The 26653-nt window shown below is 37.9% G+C and overlaps 1 protein-coding gene across 5 annotated transcripts in view; it reads left to right on the top strand.

The window, feature by feature from the left end:
* Positions 1-26653, top strand: part of LOC121672767 (zinc finger protein 770-like) — a 110371-nt gene that overhangs the window by 78952 nt on the left and 4766 nt on the right. For 2 of the 5 annotated variants that reach the window (XR_006018983.1, XM_042045581.1), the window contains 3 exons: positions 1248-1336; positions 12457-12541; positions 13871-14154. The gene's annotated coding sequence lies outside the window, so the exon portion shown is untranslated. The other 3 variants (XR_006018984.1, XM_042045582.1, XM_042045580.1) reach the window with 3 other exon arrangements.

Below are 26653 nucleotides of genomic sequence, written 5' to 3'. Positions count from 1 at the left end.
AAGGCAGAGCAAAATTACCACGTGATTATTAGTCCTCCATAGGCCATTGGTAACAGATTTGCACAAAAAGAGGGGAAATTTCTACCCCTTGGTGATACTGGCTGACATAAGTGCTTTAATGGCTGACAAAAAAGATGCTGAAAAAAGAACAGTAAGTAGGAGAAAAAAATATTCAGTCATACTGAGTGTTTGGTTTTGATGGATCTTCCTTTGACTATGGAGTTCAACATTATAATTGTGCTACTCCCAGGTTTTTAATATAATGAGATTACTATAAAAACTCCACCATCAAAACAAACAAACTCTAACTTAGCATCATTTTTCAAGTTCCAGTATAGCAGTTTGATATGTGTGAGACATATGTCTTCAGGAGAGAGAACTCATGGGCTCACTGTCAATGAGCACTTTAAAGGAAGACAGGCTGCTGAATTTTGAAAGTGTTTTCTATGCTCACCACAGTTACCTTTTTGTCTATGTGCTGGGCACAAATCCTGAGCAAGGTACAATGCTCTACCTCATTTTCTTCAGCCTTTTGCTCTCATCTCTGGAATCTACACCTTTCAAGTGCAGTTAGCCGATTCCACACAGAAAAGGAATTTAATAAATCACATAGGCACACTGTAGAGGATTTTCATGCATTCCTTTCCTATGTAAATGGTCTGTAACTTTTTCATGAATCAGGCCCATAGACTCTTTATTTCACATTTCCATCCTCCTTTCCCTGTAGAATTGCAATTTAAATGATCCTTAAACTTTTGAAGACAATTAAAGGTTAGCTTTGCATATCAGTGACCTACCAGCAATTTCCCCTGTAAAGCTCTGATATATGTACAGTGTTTGATCTACACCTGCCTGATTTCAAGAAGGTAGAAGTGTTTCCATGCTGCTCTGAACTGTAAGTAGGGTTAAAAAATAGACTCAGAAGACACCACTAAATAGCCACCACTTGCTGAAAGCTTCACACAGCTCAAGGACGCCATTGTGGATTGCCATGATTTTTGACTTAATTTCGGTTTTGAACAACACATAAATTATTAAAAGGGTTTGGACTGCCTTGCTAGAAAGATTTAAAGGATGTTCAGAAAATACTTTTGGTTGGTTATGTGTTCTTTTTCTTACATCAAGCCATAACAGTATTTTGTTAGAAATTGTATAGCCTTTATTTCCAAAAGCAGGAATTGAGACTTACAACTGTGGCAGTCTGTGCAGCCCCCCTCAACCCAAAACTTGTGACTTCTATATTGCAGGAGCCCCATCAGACATGACCTGTGTGGGTTCTTAGAGGAAATGAAGGCTGCCTGACAGCTTGGAATGACCATGTGTGACTTGATCAAAGGTGGAGTAAGTTGTACCAAACTGTGGGGACTCAGCACGTAACTAGATTTCGAGTGAATTGTGAAATATTTGAACAAGATTCTTTTCCTTCCCTTTCAGCCCTTTCCAATTTCCTCCCTCTGGAAAAGCACTTTAATATGTAGAATATAAATTAACAAATCTCAAAAAAAGCTAATACACATTTGAGAAAATATTGTTGCACAGCATGACTGGACAATTTTATTCCATTTGAGACAGATTCAAAAGATGAAAATTACTATAATATTGGAGGATGGAATAGCTCCAAACTCTTTCAGCTTTGTCTGGAACAGACACAGCTTAACTACTATTGTCTTACACAGTGACTAAATATAAATATTATAAAATATTTATAAATAATGAGAGCCAAATTGATCACATTGTGGAGTTTTACTGGAACATGTAATTCCTGTTATTAATCTGGCATTTATAAATTTTTTACTACTGATCACTTAAGACAGTCATCTGTCCATATAGGTTGTCTTATTAAAAAAAATAATAATGAGGCGATGGAAACAGCTTTGTGATTTATTCAAACTCTCTGAGACTGTTTCTGCCAGCATGTATGCTGATAAATGTTAGGTTAACTGTTTCTCTGTTTGTTTAACATTCTCCTGAGGAGGGCTTGATGTGATTTAAGCAGTCTCACATATTTAAAGTACAGCATTAATATCTAGGTTGTGGTGAGGAAGACAAGGAAGGGTCACAGGTGGCACAGACACTATTCTCACAGTGGATAGCCTTTGTCTTCCTTTGTAAATGTTTGTTCCCATCACAAAATACTACTGATCTTGAAAATCTCGTTTTAGGAAAATATATTCTGGAAATTACATTCTGCATTGCAAGACTAACAGCCTAATGGGACTTTGTTTAGTTTAGTCTAATACTCTTTTCCACCTTTTTTTTTTGCCTAAGTTTGCATGCAGTTTGGTATACAGCAGCTTTTTCTTAAAAGAAAAAGAAAATTTTTACAACATCCTCAACACACACACAGAAGCACACATTCACACTTGCATCCTTTCAAGCTATTTTCTAGAATAGTCAGTAATACAGATGTGATGAATCAGACCTGAATTATGATTCCAGTTGCATCCCTGTTTTCCAGAGAGCATTTGGAATTGCTAAAGTAATTCAAAGTCTGAGATTGTTGCCTTATTGTCATGAATATTTGTTATGCCTTGTCTGCATTTGATGGGCATCTGATTAAAATGTAGAAAGCTGAATCCATATGACAGAAAGCATCCTTTTTCTCACTACAGACAGACTGAAAGTAAAGAGAAAGTACTAGAGAAAACCCACTAGATCAAGTAATCCCAGTAAGATTATGCAAAAGTGGTTAGGTTGTTGTTTTTTTTTTTTAATCAACCATTATGGAAGAAACACTATCATTGAGCATCAACTATGGAAACCCCAGGCTGTTAGAACTTCATTAAATACTTGGTGAGAAGAGCTGATGGAGACTGCTCTGTGTCCAAATTTTGATTCACCTGCAATTGCCAAAAAGACCATGCATCAGGCTTCAAGGGAAGTGCTCTCTACAGAAGGACTTAGAAAGTAGATTATCTAAAAGCTGTCAGCTTTCCTGTGGGTGAAATGATAAAGCTGACAACCAGAGAGTTTTAGTTTTGGATGAGCTGGCTCTGAGGTTCCAGATGTTACAGAAAATGTAACCTATTCCCTTCTGAATTACCTTTCATTTAATGTAGTGCCTGGTGTGTATAAATGAGATTACTCCTAAGAGATATTAATTCCAAAAACTGGGTCTGCTGTTTATCCATAGATTCAAATAACTTTTGGTCTTTGAGCCCACAGGCTAACTAAAGCTTTCAAAAGGATGTCAGAGATTCAGCATTGCAAGGCTTTTATCACCAGACATATAGCTGCCCTTAGGGCAGTTTCCTGCAATTTCTAAAGTATCACCTGACTACAGAAAAAATCACCTGACTACAGAAGCCAAGATGGTTTTTTTCAGATAATATCCTGAAAAAATTGACAACTTTTGGTCCTTTAATACCTTCAATTTGGGATGCTAGTCACCATCAGCCTCTACTACCTGGATAACTACTGTCCAGTTGTCATTCTCTGGAGTTCAGAATGAAATATTAGGGCAAGTCCAAGTTTTGGCCTATTTTCAGAATCCCTAGAAGGGCCTTATTATTTCTCCTAAAATACTGATTCAATGACTGTTACACACACAAACTAAAGTCCTGATGTCTTTAAGTTAAAAGCCACACTTCTAGAAAATTATTATTATATAACTGAGGGATCTGCCAAAGAAAAACCAGAAAATTTCTGTAATGTTGCCACTGTCATGTTTTCACTAGACACAGTGAAAAATTCCTAAAGTGCAAAAACTAAATCTGCTTTCATTGTAATATACTTAATTAGAATATTATGTTATGTCTAACTACACATTGCTTGTAAAGTCTCTTTGCCAAAAGTTCTTTTGAAGTAGAAAGGCAGAGATGACATAACAGAAATAATTGAGTACCTGATGATCCTGTTTACCAAAGCTCTCTGTTCCTCCAGTTTTCACTCTTCCTCACCTGAGCTGGGTGAAACCAACACTTGTCACTTGTAGATTTAACTGCTTTGGACATTTCTGAAAAGGGCATGTTATTGGGGGGTTTATGTCAGTCTTAATTAGCTGTGTTTTCTGCTTTCAGATTTGCTGGTAAGTCTAATCATACCACTGTCAAGATACTGTTCTATTTAACAGGTGCCAAAATGTATTAGGCTGACAACTACTATTGTCACTGAATCCTTTCTGTGTTTTGAAGTAGATAGAGATAATTACTTATTATTATTTCTCAGAACTTTCACGAAGTGGAAGTCCAGATATAAGAAGATGTATTTGGTCTGTGCTTTGCAACCTAGGTCTTACTGGCCAACATGCTGATTTCATACAGTCAGTAACACACTGGGATTCATGGTGACCAACCAGCTGCAGTGATGCAACTACATAAAATACTGGATCTCAGGAGACACAGAAAAAATTCAAGAGAGGAAAATTAGAAATGGATCCCCAAAGCCATTTCAGGGGTTGCAACCAGATCCAATGAACTATATTAAAAGTGGATCTAGTATAAAGGAATCCAAGGTCTGGACACTCTAAAATTTATCCTGCAATGGCTTAAGCAAGGTTCTCAGCTCCAACATAAACATTTGGGATAGCTTTTTCTCTGAGTCAGACGATGAAGAAAGTTTGCCAGTATGGAAACAAACCAGAAATGCCACACTGAGGGAGGAGAATTTATTTAGCTATTTTCTACCAACTCTGGCAAACAGACAACAAAAGAGCCCTTGATCTTCTTTGGGGATCTATGGACATTTGCCATACCCCTCAATTATACCTTGGAGTTTTTTGTACTTGTCATACTTAAGGAAAAAAGAATCAGCTGAAGAATGCATATTTAGATGGCATTAAATTATTCAATTGGATGCTAACACTTGACAGGATCTCTACAGTTTTAACTACTGAAATAGTAGTTTTCATCTTCTGTCCTTTCTGCATAAGCCACTTCTGAAAATAAGCAAACCACACCTTGTTGTTTGTTCTTGCTGCTCTGTCATCAGCTTCAGCTGGTGGCCTTTGTTTCTTGCATGGGAAGAGATAATAAGCAATAGATACCCTCCAGCTTCATTGCTGCTCCTTCTGGAATGCATGATGATTTATACTGACAATACTGTGCCATACAGAGATTTCAATACCACAGCCATTACTACAGTACCCACACTTCTGTCTGCAGTGCATTAAACAACATATTCCAATATCTATATATAAGCTTCATCAGTGATGTAGAGCTGGACTGCCTTGTTCGTAGCCTGCTGGTTAGGTGAAATTTGTGAAGGCAATTCAGTTACTGATGTACATCCTTCTCATTGCTCACCCTTTTAAATAAGGATCTAAACGTGGACAGGTTGTCCTGGCAACCTGCTCAAAGGATCAAACAATTCCTCTCCCAGGTACAAACATATGAGGTGATAAGAGATGCTGTGCTGGTCATACATTGAATATATCTGCTGGTGACCATATTCTTTACTTCCTTTTGCAGTCAGCATCTGTAGTTTCTTCAGACAATTTATAACACATGCTTTCAATATAGGGCAGGGGGCTGTAGGAGTTTTTATGAGTGGGATCAGAGTGCAGTTATTAATTATTTTTGTAGTATTATAAACATACAGAGTTCTGTCTGTTCTTCCTGGGATAGCTAACAATGCAATTGAGACACAATGTAGCACAATGAAATGAATGAAAGGAACAATACATGGGGCAGTTAGAAGAGGGTAAGGACAGAGGTTATAGCATTATAGCTACATGGTTAGGCAGCAAAAGCTAGCATGTAAATTTCCCAAGGTAAATGTATGAGACTAGAAATAAAAAACAAAATAGAATTAAATGAAATAAATAAAATAAATCTATGTCTTTTATATCATGGAATTTAGTAATAATGATAACAGAGGTCTCTGTAGTACACCAAATGAGGTTACCCTTGCTATTAGAATGTCCAATTCAGAAGGAATAAAAGTTAACAACTGATCAAATCAAATTAAAATATAGAATCCCCAGCATACCCTTTCATCATATTTTAATGGCATGTAAAAAGCACGTACTTAGATAACCAAGTGAATCTGAGCAAATCTTTATGCACAGATGTCATGGACAAGGACTTACCTCAGCTTTTTACAATATTCTTTTGAAGAGTTGCAAATCTAAAACTAAATTCAAATGTATAATTACTTAGGGATTCTATATCCAGAGAGCAGACTCGGATCATTTGTGAGAGCAAAACCAGTCCAGCATACAAGAAATCTTTGAACTGTACATCCCATTTAAGGGTACACATAAGCATGTATATGAAGAACAATATCCAGCTGAAAAGTCAAATAAAAAGGGGCAGTAAAGCTAACCTTTTCTTGAAGCAATGCCTGAGGGAATCTAAGGGAATTGGCTTTGTGGAATTATGTGGAAGGTGGATTCAAAGTATACTATTATCACTCTAAAATATTCCTCTCTCGTGGAATTAAATTTTGTGAATTCATCTTTATTTCTCTGCAGAAAGAAAAACTATATAAGTTACTCTCCTCTCCTAGCTTCAAAATCCTGGTGGTTGTTTCTGTCCTCGTTAGGGTGTCTCTGAGTTTTGCTATTAACCTCTAAAGGAGTAAGACTTGCTTGTAATACTGCTTCAGGGGCCTCTGAAATTCAGTTGCTAATCCACTTTTATATGTAAATTACATAAATCATTGATTTATATGAAACTGAGGGGAAGGAGAGGCTTGTGTTTTGCTAGGTAGAGAATCAAGACCTATGTAATAGTCAGCTGTAAGAGTTATAAAATTAAAAGAATACAAACCCCTTCAGAATATCAAGAGTATCCAGTTCATCATCATTCTGCAAACTGGTACCTTTACAGGTTTTGGTCTTTTTCTTTTCCATCCCCACTGTTCTTAATAATTCAGTACCGTCTTTCTTTAATCATATTATTAAAGGCAATAGACTGATGATTCATTTTGCTTTCTTTGCTCTCTCAGTGATGTCCATTAATGAAGCCTTACTTTTCAGCACCATTGACTCAGTTATCTAAATTATTTATTTGGTTGAGCAGTTCAGTGTATCAAACTTTTTTTCTCAGTGTAGCAACTACTTATAGCTCAGATTAGAGTTTCATATTGATTTTCTCCTGGAAAATGTGTATGAAATGGATTGTGCTTTAAAATGCCAGAAGTGGTAAAAGCACGGCTAAAGAAGGTATAGCTAAAAAAATAACAATAATTCCTCTTGCTGCAGCAGTTTTTACATTTGTTCTTCTTTACATCTTGTATGAGTAAAAGACTTGAAAATTGTCATGGTGCTGAAATTCCCATAAAGAAGCTCATTTTCTGCTGGTTAGGGTATTGGCCTAAGGTATCCAAGTCAGATACACATTTTCTGCCTTTTGCACTCAGCACAGAGTATTGGTCCCCGGCCACTCTAAATCAGAAAAACCCCCAGATTTTCATCTCTTCCTCACCCAAAGCCTGTACACTAAATCATCACCTCCAGAAGACTTCGTGTAAATATTCAGATAATGAATACATATTAAGACTATTTATTTCACAGAAAATTTTTGAGATGCTTCACTTGTGTCAATGATGCCCATTACCTTGTTTGTCCTGACTCTAAGGAAACCTAGGTTGCTTGTTGGATATGTTGGTATTGCTCAACTTCATTTTCTCCCAGTTTTTCCCTCTCCTAAGACCATCAAATTCATAATGCCTCCTTCAGTTGCTTTCACAACTGATCCTACCATCCTTCCCTACTCCTATCACGTAATAAAAATATTTTTAAAGAATCAGTTGCTTTCAGTCTTTCATGTAATCCAGTAAGCAGAAGTATTTGTTTCTACACAAATTCCTGAAAAAAAAATAGTCTGATAAATTATCTCCATTGTGCTTCATATGACATTGCAAAAAGCTATTTTCTTTGTTATGACCCCATTCATAGACTTCTGCATAATGTTCATATCACTAATTCAAACTCTTCACAGATGAATACTGGCAAACCTGTCAGGCCCAAAAAAAGAAAAAAAAACATTTCTGTGAAATAATGTTACTTTGGAGGAACAATATTTTCTTCATCTAAATACAGTAGTTTGGGATGATGGAAAAAGCTTTTTTCTTTCAAAGTCCATGATCATCTGGTGGTTTAGATTCCTAGGAATATCTGTACAGTTCTGATAAATTATGTAGGATCTGTGTAAAGCAGTTATCAGAGACAAGGGTGGAAGCTTGATTGAGTACAAAAGAATACAAATTAGTAGAAACTATAAAAGAAAAACGGAAGGCAAAATTTACAATAACTTGTGATTAATATTTGGCAGATGGAAAGGAACTTTATTTTCTATTTAGTTTGTTATGGAAATGATACAGAAAAAGCTCTGGATGCAGAAGTATTGGAAATTCCTTGACTTGACACCTAGTACAACCACCTCTAGCTATGTCTGCAGAATGTGACTTTGGGAGAATTGACAGAGGCCATTGTATTTTCTCCAGATAGCAGGGATGTTTGTTCCTAGGCATGGTGTGACACCAGGCACCATGGTGTTTCAGCACTGCACAAGTAACACCAAATTTTATTTTGAAGCATTTTTTTGATCAAGAAAATATTTGATCTCTCAATTTTTCAGAAATCAAACAGAAGCACAGAGGAAGACTGAAAGTCATATTTTTCTCTGTAGTAAGTAGACCATGAAACTATTTATATGTGGGAGATGAATGATATTTCCCATCAGGGAAACCCCAGGGTAACCCCACCCTTATAAGCAATTACATATGGTAGCAAGACCATCCTTTAAATGACTAATTTGTAATGAAAAAAAAAATATTAGCAAACAGACTGAGAAATGTCACTCAGATCCTTAACGTGTATCTTATTAAAAACTAGATTGGCAATGCTAAGTTTTCAGCATATCCCATTATTGGTCCTTAATTCCAATAACGTAGAGCAGATTCCCTCCTCATTACTGTTGGGTTTTATTGTACAATAGAGGTAACAAATACATTCTTTTCCGTTTGACAGCACAGAAAACCGTACTTATTCTCAAACCCAGTCCAGACCATAAAACCCCAATCTTTCGTATCCTGAAACCTTCAGCACCATTCTGTACTGAAAAAAATTGAGGCAGAAAGTGTTTTGAAAATGTTTGACTAATGAATTTAAGTAGCTTTTATTAAATATTTTCTGAACTTAAATGCCTACAGAATACTTGGAAAAAGAGTGTCATTTTTGAAATATCAATTCCATAACTTCTCAATTAGTGAAAGCACTCTAGATAAAATTCCAGGCACTTCTTAGAGTGGATTCCTTCCCAGCCACCTCTTCACAGCACAACAAGCTCCTCTCTACAAAAACTTTTGCCTGAGATAAAAGACTAGACATGATGCTGCTTTTCTGGACTCTTAAATGTTTCAGCAGAAAAAGCAAAGTATATGAAAAAAGTAACAAAATCTGAGGTAGGAAACACCTTGCAGACATTTACCAGTATTCTGAGTGCAGCCTCATGCCCCTGCTCCAAGGGATTTCTCTGTCTGTTCTCAAGTCGCCACAGACACGGTGCAGCTGCATAATCGTGGTTTAGATTGTTGAGAAAAGAGTTGCATGAGAAAGAACTGTAAGAAGGGGGATGGTTGAACCCTCCCTGCTCAGAAGCTGGTTTCAATTCTCTGCTCTTTCGCTTGACCCCTGCCAAGGGTCCCTGCCCATTCCTGGCCATGTACCCCCATGATCCAGACTTGATCCTGACTCACTGACTTGTTTTCATAGCTTGGAATTGCACTTGTCTCACCACCACAGATTTGTCAGGCAACCCCTGGACTGTTGGCTGACCGTCACTTGGTCATCACCAAACTTGCTGTCCTCTGCTTCGAGTATTATGGGACTGGACCTTTGTTAGTGCAAACACAGCCCTGCACCTGCCTTTGGTCACCCTTGGCTCCTGGCGCCCTTTTCTTTAGAGAGTAGAGAGCATCCTGTTCTTGCTGCTCTCAGTATTTTCAAATGCCATTAGAAATCATAACACACACCCTCAAAAAAATGAGAGAAAAAAATAGAAGACAAATACAGCAATGGATAAAAATCCTTTGCAGGTCACCTTAGGCATTGCTTTTTTGGCAGAAACCAATTTGAGTATTTATAGCCAAGTTAAAACCCATTGAAAGCACAGGTCAAAATGGAAACACTGACCCTTGCCTACTGCAGGGCTAGTGATCATCACCCCTGTCTAAGTACTTGTAAGCTGCTTGCAATAAAAAAACCTCTTAGTTTCAGCCCTCCAAGTGTCAGCCCTCTGTACTGGTTAATATTATCGAGGGAATCCTTGCCTGACAGAAAGTAATTTAGGATCCATTAAATATGATTACTTGGCCTTGAAAATGATGGATATTGAACAGAATTATAGGATCGCTTTACAAAAGAAAGGTCTCTTTTACATCCTTTCTTGTGGGGCATTAAATAAAGTCTGAGAAAACTCCTAAGGGATTTCTGGCATTTATGGGTTACATTTATGAAAAAAAGGATTGATATTCATATTAAAAACCCTAAAACTTTAACAGGGTGATGTGGTAAGCACATGGACAGCTGAGACATGTCTAAAAAGTGAGTGACATGTTCACCAACTGTTTTCATTGCTTCAGTTATACTAGAGATATGAAAAGTGCCTTTAATTTCAGACTAATCTTTCATGAACTCTATTGGAATATTAATCCCAAGCGGTTTCCTAAGTTCCCCATACTTAGCACTATATCTCTGTTTTTAACGGAAGTATTTATGCCAGAGGTTTTCAAAATTCTTAGGTCACTGTTTTCATCAATGTCCTTTACTAGCCATATGTTGAAAGGGAATTTGTATAGAGTTGTATAGAGGCTTGATATGTTTATGCTGCTTTAACCTAACTGAAATCTATTCCTAAGAACATATTTTAGGTACATGTGAGGTTTAACCTCTTCATTTCTAAATCCTCTGCCTAAAGTTCAAAAATGCAATGAAAATATATGGTTTGATCTTCCTCATAAGTAAAATTTTAAACTTTTAAAATAAAAGTTTTTAATTTTTATTTTTATTTTTCCATGAGAAGGTGGATTGGCTGACTACCCTATGAAGAAATTAGGAAATATGGACCCCAAAATTAGACAAAAAAAGGTTTCTGGATGGCTCCCCCTGAAAATAAATTCTTCTCAAGAATCAAGGAGAAAAGAGGAAGAAAATAAAAAGAAGATAATAAGGAATAATTTGGTCTTCTGCTGTGATCTTCCTCATCTCATTGTTTCCCCATAAGAAGCTGCCCTAGAAACCACAGCATCCTGAAATCCCAATCCTCACTCTGATTATTCTCTACAGATAAGGGTTCACCTTACAAAGAGAAATTTCAGACACTTTACACCTGAATCTTCCTCATTAACCATAAGGCAGCAAATTCATCATTAAGTCAAAAAGCACATTCATCATCTACTTCATAAACACAACCATAGTTTGGGCACAGCACAAGGCATGGCCCACTGACAAATCTTGGCTTGTGTGCTTTCTGTTTTGAGATTAGGAGGAGGTTTAATATATCTTTGATGTACGCTTCAAGCCAGTATTGTCAATGAATTCCCTGACAAACTGATTTTTGATTGTAGTGTATATGTTGAGTGTATATTCAGACATTGCAAGACTGTGGATGTGTACTTTGAACCATTCACATACTCTGGCATTTAAATTTTAGTTATTTTTTAAAGTATTAGTATATCCTCTCAGTGACATTAAATCACCCCTCTGGTTTCTAAACCTGACTGTATGCAGTGCACACTGGAAGAAAGTCCAACCCCTTCCAGAGGCAGCCTTTCTGCTACTTCGTATTATGTGGGATCGCTTGTACCTGTGTAAACATGGCACAATATTTTATGGGACTGCAGTGCTTTAATTTATACTGACAACAGCTGCTACATGCGTAGAGCTGGGGAGATCTTGGGAAATCGCTGCTTCAACAGCAAAGTAGGTTAACTCTGAGCTGTTTTCTTTTAACTAGTGAAACAGCAACACTCAGTAGCTTCATGCCTCAGGCACACATCACATACAGACACATGGGTTTAAATTCCAGTTTTGCCAGCTGCAGAGCAGAGCAGTGAAGTGGGATTTTCCACATCCCCTATGAATGCCTTAGCTATTTGTTTGTTCAGGAAGAGGGACAGACTCACTTTCCAGTTTCAATCAGGAAAAACACATGCTTGAAATGAGATAACTTCAGCAAAAAGGGTTGCATTAAAACTGACAGATGGCTCAAAAATAATAGTTTTAGTGAATGAGTATTTTCTAATAAAAAGGTGGTTTCATCCAGCAGTTCTTGACCAGTTCCACTAATGTAAGCTTTGCACAAATTTTGGTGACTTTATAATATGTAAGAAAATGTAATTAAATTTATACAAAAACATTTCCTGATGGTAGCATTATAGTTTCACAATCCTCAGCATGCAAATGAATGCAGTACTTAACCTCCTCTCCCTTTTTGAAAGGAATTTATGATTGCATATCTGGGAATATTTAAAAACATACGCAGTTTCTTTTTGTTTATTTTTTCTTTTCAGTACATAAGTGGAACCCTGCTGGAGATAATGCTACCTGAAAAGTTCTATCAGCCAAGTATAGAAGGAGATACAGAGGAAAAAAAAGGTATGTGGTTGTAAAGAAAGGAGCACTAGTCAGCCTTTGATCATGATACTAAAAATCTTTATTAACTATATTCCAATGTATGGAAGTGCACATAAAAATATTTTTTTAATTATGCAAATCTAATTATTCCTTAGACAGCAATCTTAGGTAGCCAGACTAAGTCAGAAACACATTTTTATGGTGGCAACATAAATCCTGCCAAAACAGGAGCTCATAATGGAAGTGCTAAAACAACCTTAGCACTTCAAGTGCAAAGAGTATAATCAAATTTAAAAACTATTTTATCTCATCAATTAAGTGTATTGTCACAAGCTGGCTGTTCCACAGGAAAATAGATGATGACAGCATACAAGCAAAATAAATCAGGATCAATTGATGCTGTTTGTCATATGTATTTTGTAAGTTTTAAGAATAAAATACATTACACAGTTTTCAGTGTTGCCTTTTTTTATAAATGCTGCTGATTGATGCTGAAGTAACCCAGCAAGTTGTGTTGCAGTATACATTTTCTTGTACATCTTTCTCCTCTCAGTACAAGAAGTGAAGATAATGAGAAGTTGTAATACCCAGACTGGAGAGAACAACATTTCATTCTGTGAGAGTGTTGCAGTGGGGATCCTGCAACACGCATATATCAAACCAGGAGTCCCGTGGAAAGGAAATATATATGGACAGACAGATTCTTGCTAGATGTTTCAGAGATGTTTATTTCTCCAGCCGCATGGCCGGGGCTCTGCCCAGGAACTGTTCCAGTCACGGGACCAAGGGTCCTTCTGCCCGCGCAGGGAACACAAACCAACCAATGGGAACGAGGCTGAGCAGGGGCAGGGAAACCCCGTGTCTGTGCCCTCAGGGCCCCTCTCCCAGGGCTACACGGCAGGGGAGGGACCCCAACATGAGAGAGTTTAGAAATGTGTCCTTTACTTTACTTGAGTGCATCAAAACAGTGTCCTAAGTGTTTTAGTTTCAGGCTCTTCCAGGGTTACATATACCTTTGAAATCTGCCAGGTTTTTTCTGAGGGTTAAATGTTTTGCAACACCAGCTCTCACCCTGCTGTGCCCATACATATGCACCTAAACATCTTTCCTTTGCATTTCTGTGATTATCCTGCACTACAGCTTTTTAAAAACAGTGCTGAACACCATGGTCATACATCACGATGCTCTGCTGTTACCACATGTATTTCTGGATTTATGATGTCATGCACTGTTGGAACCCTATCAGAAAATGTTAACATTTCAGACCAGGAGTGAAACCAAATAGATTCTATAACTTCTCTTGTTTCATTCTATCATTTTTCTTTCATTGTTTTTCTTTCTCCTAAACAGTGCCATTTTCAAGGTACTGGCAGGTGGCCTGGAGAAGACAGTGGAGATCTGTTATTCCCTGCAGTGATTAATACAGATAGACTCCTGAACAAATATCGGAAGTTGTGCTGTGACATTAAAACAAAGATTCTGAAGATATGAATGAAGACATGGCTTGGCAAATACTGAGTGGAACTGAGAGGAATCTTATGGTCCACTCAGACAAAAACATAGGATGGTGCAGGACTGTGAAGAGCAGTAAAGCCATTGTGAATTGGCCAACTTCGACTATTGCTGATGAGCAGGTAATTACGGCATTCTTAGTTAATCAATCATTCATCTTGAAATTAAGATGTTTGCAACTACTGAGTGATCATCTTTTTCTCTAACTCATAAACCTGGGTAAAACATAAGAGGTTATGTTGGTTTGTGGTCATTGGGTTCCCAAAATGTGCTAAGGCAAGTAATGGGATACATCGAACCATTTTCCTTTCGCTCCAGTTGTCGGCATTCAGTAACAGAAATGAAACCTTCTCCTTGGACTGGTGTTTTGGTTTCTAATATTTCTATATATCGTACTGATTTCTGCCAGGGGACTTTTAGGTGCTGGGATTGTTTACTTTATCTATTCATTAGTGGAACTTCTACAGGTTATGAAGTCTTTTTAACTTTTTGAAGTTATTAAGTTGTTACTATACAAAAGATGTGTGGAAAATGTGTAGAAAAAAATGTTCCATGTAAACTCAGAATTTCTTATAGGATGGCAAATTTGTGCCATGCTTTTGCTGGATCAGAGACAGACCCTACAAAGTGAAGCACCTTCAGCTTTTGACTTACTGAAACAGGAGTTTGAATGGAAAGTTACCAAACTCAGACCACCAAGCCCAGGAAGTTGTTCATAACATTATTTGCTTTCTGACTAAGGGTCAAAGCAGAAGCTGGAAACTAAAGACTGCATCAGGATTTTCAGAGTAACTGTAGACTAGTGATCACACTGCTGGGCAGATGAGTATCAGAGTGAGTTTTGAAGGCAATGGTATCATTGATCCACACTTTTTGGCTGTGGAAATCTTTCAAAGGTTAACTCTGGGCAGCACAGTCAGTACAACTAGCAAGAAAGCATCTTCTGGCTAATTCAAGCATGTGCATTAGGTGAGGACAGGTCCTGGAACTTCATGCCTAAGCCTGGCAGCTTGCTTATGCTATCAGTCTGTGCAGTGGTATCAGATGACTGATGTCAAGCAAACAAATTAGTTTGGATTTTGTCCTAGAAAAGCCCCAACATACCCACTAGGGCAGGGATAGACAGGGATGGTGAACAGATGGAATTCAGATTGTCATAAATGGAAACACAACTACTTCCAGATTTTAAGAGGATCACATGGAGCTCTTAGGATTGACCAGACATACAAGATATATTGTTTCACGTAAGGGACCTCAAGAGTACTTGATCTACAAATAGCTGACAATGGCCATAACATATGGTAAAAGATGGATCTGTGGAAGTAAGGGATGGGACCCTGAAAAGTCAGCATATCCTGTCTCTCAAATGCAAAGGGCAGTAGACAGATGTGGGCTGGCATTTAAAGGTGTTACACCCTCATGACAGTTCTGGAGTAGTCAAGGATACACAAGTAAATGTGTAGGCTGACATGAGTACCCATAATATATTTTAATAAGTAGAGGGCTTGGCAGCTGTGCAAAATTTGCCAATTTTCTATAGTCTTCTTTTTGTTACTCATGTTAAGGTAATTTAAAGCTGAAGTCAGAAGGGTGAAGCACTGTGAGAGAGAAGATATCTTTTACCTTAATATCCAATCCTATAGATCTTATGGAAGTAAATATCTAGCCTTGGAAGCCAAAAGTGTATTTTTCTCCAAGCTAATAATTTTATCCTCCCTGCAATATGACTTTAGTTGACATTAAGCACATCTATTAAATTTCAACATATTTCTTGAGTTATCAGGTAATTTGATAATTTGACAATTTGATTTGTCAAGATTCTCTGCAGTGTAGATAAAATTAATTGTATTGACAGGCAGGAGTTTTTGGGCAAGTCAATACAAGGGACATTGGAGTTTAAGAATAGAAAGGATTTCATAGCTCATCAAATCCAATTTCCTGCTGCCACAGGTGGTCAAGTGTTTCATGTTCTACTGCTGTTATATTTCTGGAAAAATAAACATACAGATTTCCTAATTGTCTCACTTCAAGCCTTACAAGTTTTGCTGCTACTTCTCAGTTTTCTTCTCCTTTCACCTACCTAGTGATCCATATTGAAAATTGAGGCAAAATATTCAAAGGTATTTTGAACCATGCATAGTTTATCCTCCATTGCTCCTTTATCTTCAGTGAACAGGGATGTCATTTAATGTTCTCTTAAATTTATGTGGATGAAGAACCTTTTGTTATATATATTTTTAAGACTTATAATGTTTGATTTTCAGTAAATATTATTTCGCCACTATACTTTGCATCACTGATGTTTAGCTTTCCTTGCTGACCACTATTTGGTTTAATTAATTCTTTTAATTTCTTGAAATTCACCCTTTCTTTTGAAATCAATAAACCTGAAGACCAACTTCTATTAATCCACCAGCTAATCAAAATGTTATCTGTATGTGACCACTTAAAAGGTTGTTTTTATGACCAGCTATTCTTTAGTGCACATACCACTGTAAAAATCAAATGTAAATCAGTTCTAAAATAGAATCAGCTCTATTTGATTCAGTAATTATTCAGTATTGTCTACCACATCTGAGGATAACTGGTTCTGAATATTCTTATTGACACTTTTTTCCCAGGGAGTGACACAGAAACTGATCTGTCCAGCAGTAATTTTGACTATTGTGTTCCTAGCTCATTTATTTCTCCTTAATTAAAGCTGTGGTCCCACAGATCTATAAGTCAGTTTAAATGGTAGGTCCTTTTATCTTTCAAACTTCCATCAGCTCCAACTACATTTAATTTTGTCCCTAATCCCATCTCCAATGATGGAAACCTCACAACATCTCCGGGCAACCTCTTCCAGTGTTTTACCATTGTCAAAAGCAAAAAAGTTGGGGATTTTTTCCTCATGTTTAGGTGAAATTTCCTGAGTTTCAGTCTGTGCCCCTTGCCTCCTGCCCTTGCACTGGCAACCAATGAGAGGAGTCCAGCTCCAGCTTCTTTTTTCCCTCTCTCCCTCCCTCCCATCATGTATTTAAACACATTGATAAATTCCCTGCTAAGTCTTCTCTTTCTGAGGCTAAACAATCACAGCTCTTTGAGCTTCTCCTCACAGAGCAGATGCTACTTAATCATCTTAGTGGCTTTTTGCTGGACTCATTCCAGTATGTCCAGCTCTCCCTTGTACTGAGGAGCCCAGCAGTGGGCACAGTACTGAGAACATGTTTTGTTTTCTCCAGATCTGTTTTTATGTTCATTTTACTAGTTCCACAAAAGGAATTAATTTCCATTTTATGAAAAGTCATTTTTAGCTCCGGCATGCATATGTATACCTTGGAATTATATTGCACAATTTAATGTTTCAGTGTTGTAAGGAATACTTTATCACTCAGAGGCCACCTAAACTAGCAAATGGCACTAGATGTGCAAAGTCAGAAAATTAAAACTCACATATTAGACACAGCATGTACGATTTTATATTGCATTTTAATTCTTCACTTCTATATCATCAGAAATTTCTTTTAAATTGAAACAAATGAATCTACAGGAAGGAGGTAAGAGACGGGGAACTTTCTATGGAGTATGTCAATCTGTAGATTAATTAATACATTGATTCCATTTGAGAGCCTGAATGTACCTGTCTTCCCACTGAGATACCCACTGTGCAATCAGTGGTAATTTAAAAATCAATTGCTCTTCTGTAGTAATTAGGTTTGTCCATTTAAACAGATATAATTGATAGAGCCTGCAACTAATTTCAAAGCAGGGATTCTTTAGGGATTCTAGAGATTAAGAGCTGTGAGCCAGCAATTTGTGGGTTTTTCACTCAACAAATGAACATCTACACACACTGGTTTGTGTATAAGTTTCAAGTACATTATATCAGATAAGAAAATTATTTTGAAATATACTGCTAAATAAAGCATAATATATTGCTAGACAAAGCCAAAAAGTTAATGAAAGTGATTGCATTTAGGTACAACTGTATCTTAAAGGTACTGAAATATAATTATTCTTACATGTCATAGAATTAAATGTGTTGCCTTTAAAATTTCATCATATTCTTTTGAAATTTCTCTTTCTTTTCCCTGTGTTTTATGTCTGGCTGAATAAAGTTTACTTTCCTCAAAAATTTCATTTAAAGTTGTTTTCTGTTTTGAGCATACAGAGAGAATTTATGGAGCTCTTGCCACACAGTGCTTAATCAAATAAAATATGATACTTGCACATGTAGAATAGATATTTCTGAGATTCATTAAACAACTATCTTCCCTCAAGGCAATTCATTGTTATGCACCAGAGGGCTTGAAGATGGGCTATTTAGGGAAAAAAAAAAAAGGCAGAAAATAGGACAAGAGAAAAAGGAAGAGACCTAAGACTAACATGAAATGCATATTCACAGTTTTAAAAGCCTTTGCAATTTACTGCAGCCCTGAGGTGGCATTAATTGACACATTAGCAAGTTATATACTGTGTTATGTGTCTATTTAGCCTATAACACAATAAAAATAACACCAGGGGAATCGCTGTAACACATTGCATATACAGCTTGTGTTTAAAGTAAGGAACACCTTACAAAAGCAGACAAGAGCAGATTAATGATAATGTGTTGCAGTTAACTCACAGACTGTCCCTGCAACTCATGTAATTGAATTGCCAACTGTCAGCTTGCAGAGGCATCTTCACAATATTTTAAGGGAAAATCTTATACTTCCTAAAAACTAATGGGAATAGAAATTTATTTGAATGAGGTCTGGCTTTCCATATCAATATGGAATACAGCATATGCCCACAAAAAGACTAATCACTCATTTTCTGTTAAAATTCAGACTGAGATGCTAATACCTACTCCAGATAGTGTGCCTTCTACAAGAAGTGGAGCGATATGCATTTAGAATAATAAGGTAAAAGGATTACATAACTTATGTTCTTGTGTAAAATTTTCTTTTACAAATGAAGGAACAACTCAGCATTTCAGGATCTTGAAATTCAGCACTAGCCAGTGAAACTATTCTATTGCACAATTTTTATTTAAGGAAAGTTTAGGAGTTCTTTCATTGTTAATTTTTACATTTCATTTTCTTTGAAAAAAATTTTTTTAAAAAGGATCTTGCATGTAACACTATAGCTATTGCTAGAGCTAATTCTGTATAACCTCTCAAGTGCCAAGTTAGATAATAATCATCCAGCTTGTTTCAGTATGCTCCTGGTTTATTATCTGTTAAATGTAACCTCATCTAGATAAGTAAAACAAGGATAATATGTGCACCAAAGCACGCACATTCTTAATATTCTGCATATTCTTAGCATGTAGAAAAGTGCTACAAAATGTTAATAGTGTGCATGGGGAATGAATAACATCTGGGTGTGGAAGCATCAGAAAGAAAAACCAGCTGGAGAATAGTTACAAGAATGGTGTGTGTCCATAGCACCTCAATTAACAGGTCATCAAGATCCCTGCACATATCTACCTACAGCTTTGAAGCACACAAGATGAGGGAAAGGGCAGCGAGTAAATCCCAATGACTTGCTGAAGTGGGAAAATAAGCATGCTCAGGTTACAAAAAGACATATCCACAAGTGAGATGTGGAAAGAAGGCATAAGTGAACGGCTGAAATCAGTTTTGATTTAAAATAAATCCACTTTCCACTCCTAGGAGGTCTTGCATTGTTGCTGCAATGTTGCAACATGATTTCCTACAAAGCCTGCCTATTATTCCTTTGGCGTCGTAAAAACATATAATTGACTCCATGTGTTTGCAGTGTTTTCTACAAAAACATAGTGAATGAATTCACCTGTATTGTTACAACTGAGCTAGGATTGAATATATAATCCAAAAATTATACTTTCTGTTAACTTCCAGAACTACACAAAAATATTCTCAGCTGGTATTTATTGCAACAGCTTCATTAAAATCAAGAGAGCTACAACAATCTACACCAGCTGTGGGCCTGCTACACTAGTTTGCTACCAGGCACATGCAGAACTCAGCTGCTTGTGTACTTGCTTCAGACCAGTCCAGAGGTTTCATGAGCAGGCTGCTAAGGCTGGATAGACTTTAAAATTAAACAGATGCTTTAGAAAGAAATATATATATATTTAGATGATCTGCAGTTATTAAATGATGAATAATATTTCTGAATAGCTTTATGAGATGCATGTGGCAATTACTATGCACTTTTTATAGCTAGGGGATTGACATCTATAAGCCTAAGTGACTTCCCTGTGGTCATATAGTGTTACCAAGCTTTCAGCTCTAGGCTGTCCCAATCCCCATTTTAACCACAAGACTTGGCTCCCTTTCAGGGAGGTTAATACTTGACTATATGCTACTGAAGCAACAATTAACACTAGCTAAGCTGTTTGCTCGAGCATTTCAGCTTAAATGGAAATAAATTTTGTTCTGTAGTGTTAAAATTTGGCTTGTGTGTTGTAAACTAGGTCAGATGTTATTTATACCACTGGCAATGAGAATGATTTGATTTCTAACATTGCTAAGCTAAGAAGTAGTGATTGTTCTACAGACATTTTTTTCTAGGTATCAGAAAAGGACATTTCTAGGTATCTCAAGGACAGTTCTTCAGAGACACCAGGGCCTACAAAATTATCCTTAGGCTAGTAAATGCTGCCAACTTCTCTTTCATTGATGTACACAACATTCATGACTAAACAATTACTTTTTTATATATACAGCAGTTGTTTGGAGTTTCCTCAGAATAGATGATTTCTACTTGAATTCCCAGTAGGACTGGGAGAGAGGGCTTAACACCCAGAGCAGAAAGAATTAGTTACCACAGCCTTTTTAAAACTTTACTAATTTACATACTTGATTTTTTTGTTGGTTCTGCCCTCTTCTGTTCTTCCTGCTAAGAGTCAGATCCTAGCTTTATCTTTTGTACAGACATGGAGTCTCAGTAAAAGGACAACTGAAAAAAGATGAGTGAGCTGGCAGTCACGGTTTTCTAAGAAATGATTGCTGCACGTGCAAATAATTATTTGTTTAATTTCAGTCTGCATGAACAAAAGAAAATAAGCAAAGCTCTTAGGAAAATGTGTCTATATGAAAAAATAATCCTCTTATAAACTTTATGTCAGGGAATTACTTATTTTGTCTTCAGTGTTGCAATTTCACTCACAAAGATGGTCAAATCAATTATCCGATATTTAAAAAGGTGGGGTTTGATGAGTTGTCCTTTTTTTTTAAAGGAAAGAGGAAAGCATACAAGACTGGTCCTCTGTAATTCCTGGGATATGGCAGATACCTTAAAATAATAAATTTTTAAAAAATAGAAAAAAATCTGTAATCTGTCTTTATGTGCTTTCGATAAAGAGTTTAAGATTTGACTAATAGAGTCCATATTGAGCTGTAAATGCAGGTGGCTAAGTCAAAAGTCTAGTGACTAGAAATTCTCTGTCCCAATGGGGACAACGTAACCAGCCTCATCCATGTCCTTGTGTTTTATTAACAGGCATTTACAATGAATCTCTTACACTTTGCTGTGCCATTTGCATGTTCTTTTATGAAGCAGAATCACAGAATCATAGAGTGATTTGGTTTGGCAGGGACCAAACCCAGATTATCAAACCCCTTGCTGTAGATAGGGACATCTTTCACTAGACCAGATTGCTTAAAGTCCATTCAGCCTGGCCTTAAACACTTCCAGGGATGGGGCATCCACAGCTTCTGGGCAACTTGTTCCAGTGCTACCACTCGTATTTGTGCAATATTTATTCCTTATGTCCAATCTAAATCTACTCTCTTTCAGTTTAAAACTCTTGCTCCTTGTCCTGTCACTACGGACCTTGGAAAGTCCCACAAGCCTCCTTCAAGCACAGGAAGGCTGCAGTAAGGTCTCCCCAGAGCCTTCTCTTCTCCAGACTGAACAACCCCAACTCTCTGTGTGTCTTCATGGGAGAGGTACTCCTGCTCCTTGATGGTTTTTGTGCCCTCTTCTGGACTTGCTCAAGCAGGTCCTTGCTTGTCTTGTGCCAGGGACCCCTGAACTGAATGCAGGACCCAACTGTAGATGCTGTAAATGGTTTCTATCTTTTTCTGTATGTCTTCAGTCCTTTGGTTGCCATTCCCCTGAGGTAACCTCAGCCAAGCTGCGGCCGCCAAGGGAGATGTGACTGCTGCAGGGCACCCGTCCGTCCTCCGGCGCACGCGCTCCTGCGCTTGTTCGATCCCTCTCTGCTGCAGAGGCGGCAAACCGGGCTCTTTTGTGTGCGCGTGTTATTGAAGGTGTTTTCAGAATTCCCGGCCAAGCGTCTCTTTTCCCATTCCCTTCCAGCTACCATTTCCTAGCCTTTTAGGCCAGTAGGTTTGGCTTTACGGTGCGCTTAACACACAACAGGAGTATAACCTTGCCATCGTGCTTTAGTTGCGACCCGGCAAACACCGGGATTTGGTTATTTGCTTTTAGGGCGCTGAAGTAGAAAATGCGTCTTATTTGTAGGGAACAATGTGCTACAACAACTAAAAATTCATCAGCAGAGCCGGGGGCATTTTCTGCCTGGGCATAAATGCAGCCAGGGCCACGTTCCCCGGCTCCAGCCCCGGCTCCGGCTCCGGCCCAGCAGCGGCGGCGGGCGGGGCCGGATTGCGCGGGGGAACGGAAAGCTCCGGACCGGGTTTCCCGTTGTCCCGGTGCCATCCGGGGGGAAGAGTTTAGGCGGCAGCAATCCCGGGAGAGATGAGGAAGGTGGAGGTGCGGTAGCTGCTTCTCCAGGTCGCTCCCTTCTTCGCGCCTGGTCCCCGCCCTTCCCCTGGGCCGAGCCCGGCCCCGGCGGCCGGGCTGTGGCGGGGGAGCGGCGCGGCGAGGCCGGGCGGCCGCGGGCCCAGCAGGGACCCGCTGTGCGCCGAGGGAGAGCCGCCCCGTGGGGTGTGTATATGTGTGTATATGCGTATGAGTGTATATATGTGTGTGTTTGTGCGCAGTCTGCTGTCCGTGAGGGCCGCCTCGCCACCTGATTTTAGGTTTCTAACTGCATTTACGTGTGTCGTGTTGGGGAAGTGTTGGTGTCAGTCCCAGAGGTCTCAGGCCCCTGAAGCAGAACGTAGGTTTGTTCTTAAACCAGCCGTGCTTCACCATCATACATCTTTCACTTCGGTTTGCTTCAGGAAGTGTATAGGAAAATTACAAGGAAAACAGAGGAGAATGAAGAGTGTTAGCTTTGAGGAGCCGTAATGCCTGATGTTGATTTCTGCATAACTGGCGAGTGAAGGTTCCATTTCTGGTGTGATTTGTTCCCCCATTGTAGCAATCTAAACTTTTCTCTCGGGAGAGCTGGTGAGGAAATCCAGCAGGCAACATGTTTGTCTTGGTATTCAGGTTCCTCTCTCTCTGGCATGCTATGTTTCATAAATAAGTAGCTAGATTTTCACTTTCTTATTGTGTCATTAGTGTTACCGGAGGCACCTTATGTTTCTTCACACATCTATTATTATAATTTGTTTCCTTATATAATTGTTTCTGGGAAATTATAAGCATTAGCATGCCTCAAGGATTTGAAGATACAATAATGCAGAAGAATCCTGCCTGGTAAATTTTGAAATATATTGACTTTTGAATTCCTAAATGACCTGTTTTGAATTACAATAACGAGTCACCAAAAAACAAGCAGGAATACATTATCTTGTATAGGGTCAGCTGTATGGGTGTGGGAATTTGAGAAGTGTTTGTACAACCTTCTTTGGAGACCTTTGATGTAGGCAGAGCAATCCCCCTACATAACTTACTTGTATGCTCATTGAGAAACACTTTGCAGCTGTAAGGACAATAATACACTTGAATTCTTTCTACTGTAATTTGAAGCCAGTTTCATTCACAACAGTAAATGGTTTGGGGAACAGCTTATTTCTGTTTTCCTTAAAAGTGATTCTTCTGCTTTGTTTTGCAGGGGGTATGTGTGTTATTTTTTTAAATTGCGTCTCCTCTTTTTTAACTTAAATATTCCCAGTTACTTTAATCTTTTTTTCTATATTTTGCATTTAAGCTCAGATCATTCTTGATTCTCTTCTCTGAATTAATTCATTCCAATCAGTTCATATGTTTGACTCGATTTGAAGGGAAGTATTTAAAACTGGATAGACTACTCCAGCTGAGTTCTAAACAGTAGTAAGTAAGTAATAAGGATGATTTATGTCCTCTCAAAGCTTTACATCTGTTCACCCATCCTGGTATGGGTGGTAGCCTTTGGCATATTCACCTTCTGTTCCAACTTAGACTCTAGGTCTTTTCTGCACTATAACCTAGTAAGATATCCCCTTCCAGTTGATTATTCTGTCCTAAATTGAAGATCTTGCTTTTATCCTTATTAAAGTGCCCTTCCTGGTTGGTTGTTTGCTTTTTTGTTGGAGCTTTTTGTTTGTTTTGTTTTAAAAACCCAAAACACCACAGTGCAAACTTTTCTGATTAGTTAAGACCAGATTAGAATTCAGAATTTTCTTCCATCATGTTTTCATTTTGTTGCAGCTTGCTGCCATCTGTAATATTAAGGAAACAGTTAGTTAGGAGGGTCCTCTCTGAACTTTCAATGGCCTACATAACTTCTTGATTATATTTTCTGCATGACCTTGCAGCCAAGATGAAAAGTAGTGTCAGTTTAATATTAAATTGGACTTTTGCCATAAACTAAATCCTTATCACATAGGGAGGTACATTTTCTAACTCTTAATTAGGACAAGCCTGTGTACTTTCAAGGCTAGCAGGAAGCAATATTCCAAGCTTGTCTTTTGCTGTTTGATCTTTAGCAGCAGCATGTTTATTCCTTAGCTGTCCAAAGCACAGAGCACCCTGAAATAGATGTGGGGAAGCCTGTCCTTAGTAAATAGGATTTGAAAATATATTTGGGCCACACAGTAATGCCCATCTTGGCTCCTTTCTCCTTCCCTTGCATCCCCTTAGTTTAGCTTATCTGAGCCTTCAGTCCTTCACAGGGCAAGAAGATCACAGCAAGAAGCTCTACTCTGCTTTTGACACCTTGTACTACAGAGCATTTTCCTCATTCACCAGATAGAATTTTAAAAAATTTATAAGCTAAATACAAAATCCCTTGTGTAATATGCCACAGCTGTCTCTTACTTTGGACTTTTTTTCTTTGCATGTCACTGTAGTGTTTGAGCATTTTCCTGGTGTGTAAATTAGATCTGTATGACAGTATGTTAACGGAAATTCATCACTCTTTACAGTTCTTCCTCAGGAGGTTTTCTTTCCCTGCTAATGGAGGCTGCCTTGAGCTGCACAGAAACTCAGCACAGCAGAGAATCTTTTCTCCTTTTCTCAGCCTGCCTGTCTTTAGCTTCATGGTAGCACAAACTAGAAAGCATTTGGTGTCACACACTTACTCTCTCTAAACTCCCAGCTTTCACATGATGTGACAAGAACTGGGAGGAAAAGGGGGTCTCCTAAAAGTGTTGTGTTTTCTTGCATCTTCAGAAAAAGACTGAAACTGAGTAACTGCTAAAATTCTACAGGAAAAGAGAACAGGAAAGGAAAAGTTTACTTTCTCAACTGCTTTATCTATCTTGAAGTGTTGCAGTGAGATTAAGGAACTCCTTAGTGTAGTGACAATCACATCTAAGGTGGACATCCATATGTTCCTTATTAAAGCCCACAGTTATATAGGAACATATCTGTTACGGGTGGAACAATTCTACCTCAATGACCAGGTTTTCTTTCCATTAAGCTTAAGAAAAACCTTGATTCACCATATATTTTCAGCCTTTGTGCATGGCTCTTGAATCTCATTGTAACGTGCTTTAAATTGCAGTAGGCTTTTATTCTTTGCAATTACTTTGAATAGATTTCTGAAATTTTTTTAAAATAAGGACTAACTTTGTGTAGTGACAGGTTTTGGAGACACTGAAGAATTTAATTTTTTATTCTGCTGGTACATTGAATGAATATGCAACTTGTAATAACTTTGAGATGGACGAGACATTTCTACTAACTATAATTTGTGGTAGTTTGATGCTACAGCTCACAAGTGCTGTTACGCTCTTGCTTTAAAGTTTGCTCCCTTCATCTGTTTTCTTTTATATTGGTAATATTGTAGAGGTGTTTTTATTCTGTTGTTTGTACTATGCTTGTGGACTGGAATACTTAATCTTAGATGCTGCAATTTAGGAATGAAGTGATCAATTGAAAGTAGTCCAGAGATTATTAAAAACACCAATCTTTTTTTTTTTCTTTCTTTCTTTCTTGTGGAATTAAAAGCAATACTTAGAAAACCCCAGAATTTTTGTATTTTTGAAACAAAAGGGGAGAAAGCAGACTTTGAATACCTGAAGTTGTGACAGGGAACACTGACAGTAACTTTGTAGTAAAGAAAGGCTCAGCTGAGTGCAAGGAAAATCTTCATGAGAAGGTGACACACTGAAGCAGGAGCCCTGGTGAGGTTAAGGAACATCCTCACTGGAAGTTTTTAAGACCACTTTGGAGGCTGTCTAAATGTGGGTTGGCCTCACAGTGGAAGGCTTGGGCGAAATGTTTGGTTGGGGTAGTTTCTAGCAGTTCCTATGAATATTTTAATAACTTGTCATACAGTCAGGAGCTTGCAAATTATTTTTTTTTGTTTGTAAGTCATTGAGCTGAGACACAGTAGCTTTCCCAATTGTGTTCCATCAGTCGAAA

The sequence above is a fragment of the Corvus kubaryi genome, unplaced genomic scaffold, assembly GCF_017639235.1.
Source record: "Corvus kubaryi isolate FWS band 111438036 unplaced genomic scaffold, C.kubaryi_AGA036_p1.0 64947, whole genome shotgun sequence".
Lineage (NCBI taxonomy): Eukaryota > Metazoa > Chordata > Aves > Passeriformes > Corvidae > Corvus > Corvus kubaryi.
This window is presented reverse-complemented; position numbering and strand designations above follow the sequence as displayed.